Source organism: Eleutherodactylus coqui, chromosome 5, assembly GCF_035609145.1.
Source record: "Eleutherodactylus coqui strain aEleCoq1 chromosome 5, aEleCoq1.hap1, whole genome shotgun sequence".
NCBI lineage: Eukaryota > Metazoa > Chordata > Amphibia > Anura > Eleutherodactylidae > Eleutherodactylus > Eleutherodactylus coqui.
In genome coordinates, this window is record NC_089841.1 from 33,723,587 (window position 1) to 33,735,791 (window position 12,205).

A 12,205-nucleotide genomic window follows, 5' to 3' on the forward strand; every position below is an offset into this window, starting at 1 on the left:
CAATCAGTCTGTCTCCTCCATGGCAGTTTTTATCTTCCCACGGTCTCTTCTGATGAGATTTTAACCCTTTAAATTCACCGCCCAATCACACTTATCATCAAGCAATGTCATAATTTGCTTCAGACATTCTTACTTCAAGCTCACCCACTTTACTGATCAGACTTCTTGCATTCGTTGCCATACAATTTATCTGGTTGTTATTCTTTATATTAATTTTGCTATTTATGGTTCTATTAGATGTTCTATCAGTTCTATCTGCACTAACCCCACCCAGCACTTGACCCCCATTGCCATCACTTGGTCGCAGGTGACTGTCTATACTGTCTTCCCCCTATTACTCTTTTTACCCTCCCCCCAGTCCCCAGTGTAGGTACTCCTCCAATGTTTTAGCCATCTTCTCCCTCAGCACAGCCTGTAGCTGACAGTAAAGTCAGCCCAGTTCTCCACGATCTCAAAGCCCTCCTTCCTACATCAACTCTGGAGCCACTTGTTTACCTCCCTGAGCTCCTGCTGGCTTTCTGGTGTGGCTCGAGGTACAGGTAGTATTTCTGGAAAAAAAAACTACCTTGGAGGTCCTCACCCTGAGCTTTAATCCTAGGTCCCTGACATAGTTTTTGAGGGTACTCCATTGACCACTATCTTTGTCATTGGTGCCATTGTATACCATGACCACCGAATCCTCACCAGCCCCTCCCAGTAATCTGTCAACCTGATCCGCGATGTATTGAACTCAAGTGCCAGGAAGACAACACACCGTTCGACGATCCTGGTCTTTGTGGCAGATTGCCCTGTTTGTCCCCCTTACAATTGAATCCCCCACCACTAGGACCTGTCTAGTCCGCTCTGCGTTCCCCGTCCCCTTCTTGCTGGAGCAGACATCCCCCCTAGTGGTCAGAGTGCATGTCGTGTTGCAGCGGTGCTGGCTCTGTAATAGCAGCCCCCATATCTGCTAACTTTGCAAACTTGTTGTGGTGTGCCAGTTCAAGACTAGCCTCCCTGGTTCTTTTCTCTCTACCTCTACTTACTATCAGACAGCTAGCTGCTTGCTCTCCCTGTTCTCTCAAACTACCCTCCATTTCCACATCTACCCTAACGAGTGCCTGCTCAGTTAGCAGCAAACTCCTTTCCATTTTGCCAAGGTATCTCAGTGTTGCTAATCACTCATTTAGATCAAGGATTTTGGCTTATGTGCGATGTGCACTCATCTTGCGCAACAGTATGCACCTTCGATTGCATTGCTTTTTAGTTGTTTTACAGTGGTGGTTGAAAGTTTGTGAACCTTTCCAGAATTTGGGGGGGGGAAAGGATGTAATTAGGTTTATCAGACTACTCACAGTGAAAAAGGGTTATGACTCTAATAATGCTGGTTCTGATAGTGATTGCAGTGCTGTTACTTCGTTGATTACAGTCGGTGTTATCACCGAATATTGTAATTCTTTTATCCTTTTCTCCTCTATCTGGGCCCAGACCACCACAATGACTTCTTCCATCCAAAACTAGTTTCTGCTGAATTTGAAACATAGACATTTTTAGTGCTTTCCTTTTCTATCACCCTCCCAACATTTTCCCACCTCTACACAATCCCTAGTGCCCCAGACAGTAATTAGTTGCTATACAGTTAGTGGTGTTTTTATTGTTCCCAACACAGTAATAGTGTCCTGATATATGCCCCAATCAATAATAATATGTTGACGGCCCCCTCAGCAATAATGCCCCCTTTTCCGCCCCCACAAATAACAATGCTGCCTTTATTGCCCACATAAGTAAAATTGCTCCTTTCTGGCTTCATAATTAATAATCCTGTCCTTTCTGCTCTCATAGGTAATACCACCTTTATTGGCCCCATAATTAATATTGCTGCCTTTTCTAAAGCCCCTTTATGGCTCCTACTTTGCTGGTGGAAAAAAGTTGCACACATGCCTGCTTTGCTCCCCAATCCATTCTGGACTGCCGCTTCTTCCTTTCGGGTAGTGCGGGTACATGCTGTCACATGACTGCTCTGACCAATTCCTGGTCTCAGAGTCTGGGATCTGAAAGTGTCCAGCACCGATCGCGTGTATCAGCATGTACACATACCCAGATGTAGGAGGGAGCAGTCTGGAGTGGCTTGGGGAATTGAATAGATGAGTATGTAGATTTCGGTGGTGGGGGGTGTTTACCAACAGAGAGAAAAGGGCTTAACAGCTTCTCACCAATTCTGGCAAACTCATGAGAACCAGTGTTGGGGGCCTTCCTCAGTCCGCCAGAGAACAGGTAGTTAGAGACTCGCCTAAAAAGCCGAGATCATGGGGACATAAACCAGTGCTCCAATTGTTTTAATGATAATCCGGATCTGGTTGTAAAGGTGAAATACAAAGGTGATTACACGGTGGATGGGCTGTCTCTATATTAATTTACTCAATTGTTTCCCCTTATTTTCTCAAGTAAAAGTTATTTTTAGATTGGATTTTACATTTTCTCATCTTCTTTCGATTCTTAATACAGGAACCTCTGTGGGTATTTTCTATATGAAAGAATTATCATAATTGACCCTCCAAGGATGAAGAAGGACAAGAATACGATGGCAGAAAGTACATTAGATCTCACCCTAGAGATACTCTTCCAGCTTACCGGAGAGGTGAGAGATTTTAATGATGTCACATTACATCATTCTGATCTATGGTAATAACAGATGATGTCACTGGAGAGATGATGGACTCTGGAAATGTCTGTAATGATATTTATTAATGTCTCCCCATATACAGGATTACACAGTAGTGAGGAAGACCTCTAGTGATGGATGTCGGGCCCCTGTTTATGATGGATGGGGAAAAACCCTGAGCCCAATCACGGTACCCCCACCTCACCCCATGATACATGAGAACATCAATGTACAGAAGATTCTAGAACTCACCAACAACATGATTGAGCTGCTGACTGGAGAGGTGATGCTGCAGGGAATGCTGGGACATTATGCAGTAACAGCACTGGAGGCTTCTGGGTGATGACTGTATATTGTGTTGCCAGGTCCCTATAAGGTGTCAGGATGTCGCTGTCTATTTCTCCATGGAGGAGTGGCAATACTTAGAAGGTCACAAGGATCTGTACAAGGATGCCATGATGGAGACCCGCCAGCCGCTCCCATCACCAGGTAATAGACAGGACTAAATACACGGGGACTTTATTATCTGTATGTAAAGAATGACTTCAGTGTCTGTCTGTATTTCCTCCAGTTCCATCCAGTAAGAGAAGCCCACCAGAGAGATGTCCCCATCCTCTTCTTCCACAGGACCATCAGGTAGATGGAGATGTCCCTCTGATCTATAGAGGGGCTGTGAAGCTCTTGTCTTTAGTCTTATACTAGAATGACCCGATATTTGCTATGTGAACATGAAAAGCTTGGAAAAGCAGGTATAAATATTTTAAGAACTGTCGAGCTGAGGATTCGGACTTAAACTGCTTGCCATCCACGCCTTAGTTTTCCATGTTTTGTTGATATTCGAAACAGTAAATTATTGCATATTACACCATTCAGAATAGTATATGTTACTGTGGAGCCCCCAGTATATTCAGTGTATCCTGTGGTAATATCTTGTGACTCTGGATTACTCTACAGATTAGTTCTACTGCAAAGAAAGAATACAGTACCACCGGCTCCTCTTCAGCTCAGCACCATCCAGTTCCTTTTAGCACTGCCCGCTCCCTTCAGTACCACCCGCTCCCCTTCAGAACTGCCCGCTCGCTTAGCAACGCTTCAAAGTTCCTAGCCGCAATGCCACTACACTTAACATAGGAACTTTGACCTTGCCTGACAGGTCACTCAATGTAGGAAACTCAAATTTTAGGCTTTTATGGCGATGGTGAGGATGTCACAAAAATCGTCCAACAAAGGTCACGCAAAGGGGTCAAAGTGTGGTGCAAGAAAAAGCCGTAGGCTTCTTTATATTAGATGTCTTCTACTTGTGTGATGAGGCCTGTGTAGATGGCAGGACTACCGCTGACCAGAGACATTACATGTTGTCTGGATCTTCCCCCAGTTTTCTGGCGGTGGAGACTACTGGTGGGAATAAGGAGCCAACAGGTTGGATTTATATCTATCTGCTCCTTTATTTCCCCTGAGACAAACAGCGGATGTGTCTGGTAGACGCTGATCTCCTCCACTGAGACAACATGCAGCGCGTCTAGCCATGCCGAATATACATGTGTGTGAGGTTCCTGGGGATCATTGAGCCGCCATCTAATAGCTATGTCCGGCCTCTAGACCTGCAGCTATGTGGCTCAGATAACTACCCCTGTCCGAACATTTTAGGTCACCTTGATGATTAATGACCTTTTCTGGTCATGTAAAACCTTCCAAATGACTTCTCCAACCGTTTGCTGACTTTTACAATATTTGTCTCACAGCTTTTGTATCAGCATGAAGATCTGACCGAGATTAATACTACAGAGACAAATGTGAGGGGCGATCAGCGGTGTAAAGAAGAGATTCCTACAGGTAACCACCCATGTGAGTAGTAACCACTAAACACAGCAGAGAGGAGTCACAGATTCTTCTCGGTCAGCGGCTGCAGATAGTTCTGTAGATTTATAAGCTCTGGGATCTGTCAGTTTCCGCTGGATGTTCCCCATTCAGCCAAAATACAAACTAAATGTGGATGACATGTGATACCGTTATAGGCAATAGCACACGATGAGCATCTATAATATCGGTGTAATTATGCGCACCACATCGTAATAATGACACAATTTTCTTATGTATTGTATCCATTATTTAGAAGAATAAATGTTTTGAAATAGATAATGAGTGTAAAATCCATCTGTAGTCCGGATATATAATATATATCTATGTGAACGAGGCCGATTTCTTCATTGTTTGCTGCCAGTACTATTGAGCGGAGAGTATCTCCGAATTTTAGATCTAAGAAACCATTAGCTCCTATTTGACGCCTAGAATCCAGACTGTAGAGATCTAGACCCGGATAACAGAAGATTCCTTGGAGGATGGAAGGTTGGTGCTATGAGTGTCAGGAATGCTTCTCTCCAGGGACTAGAAGAAAGAAATCTGGATGCTGGATCATCATCTTATAACAAATCTCAGTGATCCAGAGAACAGCCCAAGGAATGGGCAAGAGGAGTTTCCCTCTCACTGAACCTAAGTTCTTGTGTAAGATCAAGATTGCCCATGTGCGTGAGGAGAGGTAGTCTATCTTCTTCATGAGTAAAGTAGGGGGTACAGATGCAATGGTTACAATTGACGTCAACCAGGCGAAGTAGAAACATGTCTCAGCACTCGTACATATTTAATATCTGAAAAAAACTGCATAAAAATGTAGGGTTCTTAACTCATAATTTGTTCATAACATGAAGCCCATCCTCCAAATCAAGGTGAACCTTATTGGATAGATTGCTAGTTTTTTAAGGCATCTCTCTTTGGGCCAAAAAATCCCTCAAATGACTCTTCAATGTAACCATATTGCCCAGTGTCCTGGTTTCCTCGTATCCTCTGCACTGGATTGTGATAGTGTGTAGCTCTCATGTAGTGTTTGAGACAGACACCACCTAACAGCACTGACTCACAGGAACCTTTAGGCCTCTTTCACATGGGCAACAGCAGCTAGATATTGCCGAGAGTTGCACGACCTTGTAGTGCTCTTTTGCTTGGATTTGTCGGGAGGGCTTGAAATAGAAGAACCAATCGGAGCCAGCGATTTTTTTGGTGGCGGGTTTTTTGAACCCCTGACTAGGAAGCGCTGGCTGAAGACAACAAAAAAGTGTGCTGGGGACCTGCAGAGAAGACGTGCGGCGGAGCGAACAGGGCCTGTTAGGTAATGTATTGTGGTTTTTTAATGTAGCCAGGGCTTATTTTAGGGACAAACAGTAGGACTTCCTACTGTAAAAGTTACATCACACTGCACGAAAACCATATTTTTGTGCAATGTGATGCAATATAAAGGAAGGCTCCCTAGGGAAACATGGGCTACAAAGCATTGCAAATCACAGCTGTATAGAGCATGCTGCGATTTTGTATTCTTGCAATGTAGCAGCCTACAAAACATTGTTAATGGGAAAGAACCCATTGGAAAGCATGGGCTTCATATGCATGCGATTTGTGACACTGTCACATTGTGAAAAAATCATGCAATTTTGTTGCCTGTGTGAAACTGCCTTTATAGTTTTCCACTGAGCAATTACTAGAAGTATGGTGACAGGTACAGTGGCATATGAACCTATGAAGATGGAGGCTTTACCACAGAAGGGGAAAACTGCAAGAGAAGAGCCTGGAGGCCGAACAACATGATCTACTGCTCTGAGGTCTACTGTTAGATTGTGATCTGTTTGCTTATTAATTTCCGGCCCCTGACTAGTGCGAATGCACGAACTGGAGCTTCCAAGCTCCAGAGACTGTGGGGAAACCCCAGCAATCCTCCCTCTGCACTGACTGCTCCCCTCCTCTGTCGCCTCGACCTCACTGCCTACGATGGCCTGCTCTGCACACACCCTGTCTCACCTACTCCATTGCTGAATTGAGCATACTGTGTACCTCAATATGGCTGTTTGACAAAGCAGGAGGCAATCCTACCCTTTAACACTAATAAACTGCATATTAATACCCTCATCCTTGCTATCCTTACTGCCTGCCTATACACCATCCTTCTATGCCCAGCCCCAACACACTCTATCCATATCAGCCCCTCCCTGCTTTCCTCACCCATGCACAGCTCTCACACACTCCTCACCTTCCTCAAATGCCTCTGTACCCCCATAACTGCCAAGATACACTACAACAACCCTTACAAATCCCCCAACCATCTGCTCACCCTTGCTACCCTGTTACTTTTAGCTGTGGGTGAAATCTGCCCTAATCCCGACCCACCCTCTACCACTCCCATCCAATACCCCCCCAAACTACTCCCATACACACCTCCAAACCCGACCTCTAGCCCACATGCACCAACCTTTGCGCCCTTCAAATCCACCCTCTAGAAGTCCCAAGTCTACTCGCCCTCACCGAAATTTGGATACAGCAGTCCGATTCTGCTTCTCCCACTGCATTGTCCTATTATGGCCTGCAGTTCTCCCACACCCCCAGATCAGACAACAGGTGCGGCGGTACATACCCTGCGACTCTTCCGTCCACTCCCTCTATGTGTCACAGTTGTTTACCAGTCCCTGGGCTCCACCTGCTTGTTCTTGGACCATTTCACTGACTGGCTTTACTATTTCCTGTCCTACAAACTCCCAACCCTCATCGTCAGTGACTTCAACATCCCTATTAGCAACCACTTCTCCCCATCTGCCTCCCAACTTCTATCCCCCACCTTCTCCCTCAGACTCCCGACTCCCCCACTCACAGAGACGGTAAAATTCTCGATCTACTCTTCCTCCACCTCTGCTCTGCCTCCTTTTTACTAACTTTCCCCTCTCACTCTTAGACCACAATCTCCTCTTGCTCTCCATTAGGCACCCTAACATCTCCCCAGATCCCCCCATCTATCGCACCTCCAGACTGTCCTCACCCAATAGTTCGCCCAGACCTTACAGTCCTCCCTGTCCCCATCCTTCTCCTCTCATGCCATAACCTGGCTGCCAAAACTACTCCGCCGCCCTCAGATGTGCCTTGGATGAAGCGGCTGCCCCGTGGCAAGAGTTGTAAACCACAGACCACGACAACCCAGGCTCACGCCCCAAACATGCTTCATCTGCCGATGCTCCAGATGTGCTGAATGCTTCTTGCGTAATTCCAAACAGCCTAAGGACAACATCCACTTCAAATTTATGCTTAAAACCTACAACCTCGCTCTCCATGATGCTAAACCTACTTCACCTCCCTCGTCTCCTCACTATCCTACTACCCCAAAAGACTCTTCAACACCTTCTATTCCCTCCTTAGCTCCAAAAAACAGGCCCCCATGATGGACCTCAGAGCTGAAGAGCTAGCCGCATATTTCAAAGAAAATATTGAAATCATCCGTAAAGAATTCCCCAAATACTGCACAGTTAGCCCTGAGCCCAGCTTATTCAGCACTGCACCCACCACTCACTCGCTATGTGTATTCAAACCAATGACTGAGTAAGAAGTCTCTAGACTGTTTCCCGCTGCCCACCCCACCACTTGCGCCAGTGATCCTCTGCCCTCACACCTCCATTCCCTCTCCCCAGCTGTCATCACCCACCTCACTACCATCTTCAACCTCTCCCTATCCTCTAGTATTTACCCCTCCTCTTTTGAACATTTTATCATATCCCCTGTTCTAAAGAAACTGACCCTTGACCCGACTGATGTTGCCAACTACCGACCTATTTCTAACCTCCCTTTTATCTCGAAACTACTTTTATTCCTGATCTACTCCCACCTCATATGCTCTCTAAAAAACTCTCTCCTCGACCCACTCCAGTCCGGTTTTCATCGCTCTACTTCACTGAAACCGCCCTTACAAAAGTGTCTAATAATCTGATAACAGCCAAGTATAGTGGCGACTACTCCCTACTAATGTTCCTTAAAGGGGTTGTCTCGCGGCAGCAAGTGGGGTTATACACTTCTGTATGGCCATATTAATGCACTTTGTAATGTACATCGTGCATTAAATATGAGCCATACAGAAGTTATTCACTTACCTGCTCCGTTGCTAGAGTCCCCGTCGCCATGGATCCGTCTAATTCTGATGTCTTCTGGCGTTTTTAGACGCGCTTGCGCAGTCCGTGCTTCTGGCTGGTGAATGGGGCCGCTCGTGCCAGAGAGCTGGTCACCGTGTCGCCATCGTAGCTCCGCCCCGTCACGTGTGCCGATTCCAGCCAATCAGGAGGCTGGAATCGGCAATGGAACGCACAGAGCCCATGGTGCACCATGGGAGAAGACCCGCGGTGCACCATGGGAGAAAACCGCAGTGCATCCCTGGGAAAGGACCGGCGGCCATCTCAGAGAGAAGATTTTTATAACTCCATATTTCGTCGGATCGGTCAGTAGCAAGCGGTTTAAAAACCGCTTTAAATTGCTATTTTATGCCAGGGGGGTGACAGAGGGAATGGGGTAATGTAAAATTTTGATGTTTGCCGTGAGACAACCCCTTTAACCTGTCCTCTGCATTTGATACTGTGGACCATAACTTCCTCCTTGGTATGCTCCACTGTATCGGCCTAAAGGATCCTGGTTCTCCTCCTATCTCTCTGATGGCTCTTTCAGCGTCTCTTTCGCTGACTCTACCTCCCCTCCACTTCCTTTCACTGTTAGGGTCCCCCATCGGCAGATTTGGCCTCCAACATCACCTCTATACTGATAACACCCAGTTATACACTCCCTCTAGTGATATCTCTGCGCCTTTCATCCAAGACATCTGCCTCCGACTGTCTGTCCGCTGTTTCAAAAACCATATCCTCCTTTTTCTCAAACTTCTCTTCTCAAAAATTGACCTTTTTGTTTTTGCACCCTCTACCAGCTGACCGCCCCCCAACATCTCCACATCAGTAGCTGGCACTACCATAGCCCCCAGACAGCAAGCCCTCTGCTAGGGGTCACATTGGACTCAGAACTCTCCTTCATCCCTCACATCCAATCTCTTTCCCAAACATGCCACCTGCACCTCAGGAACATTGCAAAATCCAGCTGTTCCTGACCACGGGCATGCTAAAGACACTCATTGTTGCCCTCATCCATTCCAGACTCGATTACTGCTACTTGCTGCTCATTGGCCGTCACCATACCAGACTCTTCCCTCTACAAACTATACTAGATGTGGCAGCTAGACTCATTTTCCTGTCTGGCTGCTTCTCAGACACCTCTGGATTATGCCAGTTGCGGCACTAGCTGCCCATGTACTACAGAACTCAATTCAAACTCATCACCCTCACTCACAGAGCTCTCTATGGCACCATGCCCTCCTGTCCGTACATCACCCATCCTGCATGCTCCGTTCTATCAACACAGTCAGACTAGATGTCCCCTTAATACATACCACATATGCGTGCCTCCAGGACTTTACCAGAGCAGCACCGACCCTATGGAATGCTGTACCCCAAGGCATTCGAACAATCCCTGATGCACAGAATTTCAGACATACCCTAAAGACACACCTCTTCAAAGAAGCATACAAACTGTCCTGAATTAGCCCCTGCGCTCAAATTACATCCACCATGTACACTACCAGCCCCATACCTCCTGTACCACCCCGTCCTGTCTTGATTGAGCTCCCCATGCATCAAAAGCGCTGCGGAATAAGTTGGCGCTATACAAATAAAGATTATTATTTATACTGTCTAATTGCATTTTTCTATTTGATTCATAATTTATATAGAAATGTTATGTTCAAGAATAGTAAAATCAGCTTTTTTCTTGGCAGATGGCGATGCCGGGAGCACAAAGGGGCACCTGATATCTGCAGATTTTGAAGCAGATGATAATAGTAGACAAGATAAATATGAAGAACCTGCCATTATCACAGATATCCCCCCAGCACCTCACAGCAAGGATCCATCATCTGATCCTGTTATACAGGTCCCAACTCCTGATCCACCACAGACTGATAAGCAGACAAAAAGTCACAGAAGACGAGAACTTTACAGAGCTCACAGACGAAGGAAGCCGTATTCATGTTCAGAATGTGGGAAATGTTTTAGAGATAATTCACATCTTGTCATACATCAGAGAAGTCACAGAGGGGAGAAACCATTTTCATGTTCAGATTGTGAGAAATGTTTTGCTAGCAAAGCATATCTTGTTGTACATCAGAGAAATCACACAGGGGAGAAGCCATTTTCATGTTCAGATTGTGACAAATGTTTTACTAGCAAAATAAATCTTGCTATACATCAGAGAAGTCACACAGGAGAGCAGCCATTTTCATGTTCAGAATGTGGCAAATTTTGCATGAACAAAGCAAATCTTGTTATACATCAGAGAAGTCACACAGGGGAGAAACCATTTTCATGTTCAGAATGTGAGAAGTGTTTTTCAAAGAAATCAGCTCTTTCTGCACATCAGAGAAGTCACACAGGAGAGAAGCCATTCTCATGTTTAGAATGTGGGAAGTGTTTTGCTGGAAAATCAAGTCTTGTTACACATCAAAGAAGTCACACAGGAGAGAAGCCATTTTCATGCTCCGAATGTGGGAAATGTTTTACTAAGAAAGCAAATCTTGTTGTACATCAAAGAACTCACACTGGGGAGAAGTTATGTTCATGTTCAGAATGTGGGAAATGTTTTACTTTTATACATCATCTAGTTCAACATCAAAGAAGTCACAGAGGGGAGAAGCTATTTTCATGTTCAGAATGTGGGAAATGGTTCAATGTGAAATCACATCTTATCAATCATCAGAGAACTCACGCAGGAGAGAAGCCATTTTCATGTTCAGAATGTGAGAAATGTTTTACTCATAAAACAGATCTTATTACTCATCAGAGAATTCACACAGGAGAGAAACCATTATCATGCCCAGATTGTGGGAAGTTTTTTTCATATAAATCAAATCTTGTTATACATCAGAGAAGTCACACAGGGGAGAAGCCATTTTCATGTTCAGAATGTGGCAAACTTTGTACTAACAAAGCAAATCTTCTTGTACATGAGAGAATCCACACAGGGGAGAAGCCATTTTCTTGTTCAGAATGTGGGAAGTGTTTTTCACATAAATCGAGTCTTGTTACACATCAGCGAATTCACACAGGGGAGAAGCCATTTTCTTGTTCGGAATGTGAGAAGTGTTTTTCAAATAAACGAGATCTTCTTACACATCAGAGAAGTCACACAGGGAAGAAGCCATTTTCATGTTCAGAATGTGGGAAGTGTTTTACTCAGAAATCACAAGTTCTTAACCATTTAAGAACTCACACAGACAAGTAACTATTTTCTTCTTCAAAATACATGCATTTAGCAAATGGTACAAGAAAATAAATACAAAAAGTTGACATCATCTACAGAATTTTTCTTATAAATTGCCACATTACTAATGGCTTTTTCACGGGCATTTTTTGAGATTTTTTTTAGTCAGCCAAAACTGCAATGCTTGGATGTTAACTCAAGGTCATTAAGGAGTTATTAAAGGTGCTGCAACAGTGTCTTTTTTTTGCAATCGCAGCAAGGTGGCTTCTTTATTAGGGCGGCTTCACATTACCGTATTTGCAATTGCTCAATACATGGCCAGATGTTCATTGAAAGCCAGAAGTGAAATCTAAAACTCTGTGCCATGTTTTTCTGTTTGTGATGTTTTATGGACTCTTTGTATATTTTTGG

General features: G+C 44.8%; 1 pseudogene; it reads left to right on the forward strand.

Moving 5' to 3' along the window:
* LOC136628733 (zinc finger protein 585A-like) overlaps positions 1-12,205 on the forward strand; it is a 71,688-nt pseudogene that overhangs the window by 11,731 nt on the left and 47,752 nt on the right.